Here is a 280-nt window from a genome sequence, read left to right as displayed (position 1 = left end):
GACTGTCTCGGCGCTGCGGGGGCGTGGTCGGGGGCGTGGCGTGGCCGCTGGCTCCCCGCGCGGGGCGGTATTTACGGCGCGGAGCCCAGGGGGCCGAGGCTGGCGCAGGCGGGAGCTCGATGCGCTTCCCTACCGGGCGTTCTTGCCTTCTGCGCGGGGAGTGGCCGGTCGAGGCGGAAGATTGCCGGGAGCCCACCCCGTAGCGAACGTGAGTCGGTGGAGGCGAGCGGACTTGCGAGCCGGCGGCGCGAGTGAGACCGCGGAACTTCCCTGGCTCCGC

Source organism: Carlito syrichta, unplaced genomic scaffold (genome assembly GCF_000164805.1).
Source record: "Carlito syrichta isolate Samal-C Ts95f unplaced genomic scaffold, Tarsius_syrichta-2.0.1 Scaffold316192, whole genome shotgun sequence".
In the NCBI taxonomy this organism is placed as follows: domain Eukaryota; kingdom Metazoa; phylum Chordata; class Mammalia; order Primates; family Tarsiidae; genus Carlito; species Carlito syrichta.
Note: the sequence above shows the minus strand (reverse complement) of the source record.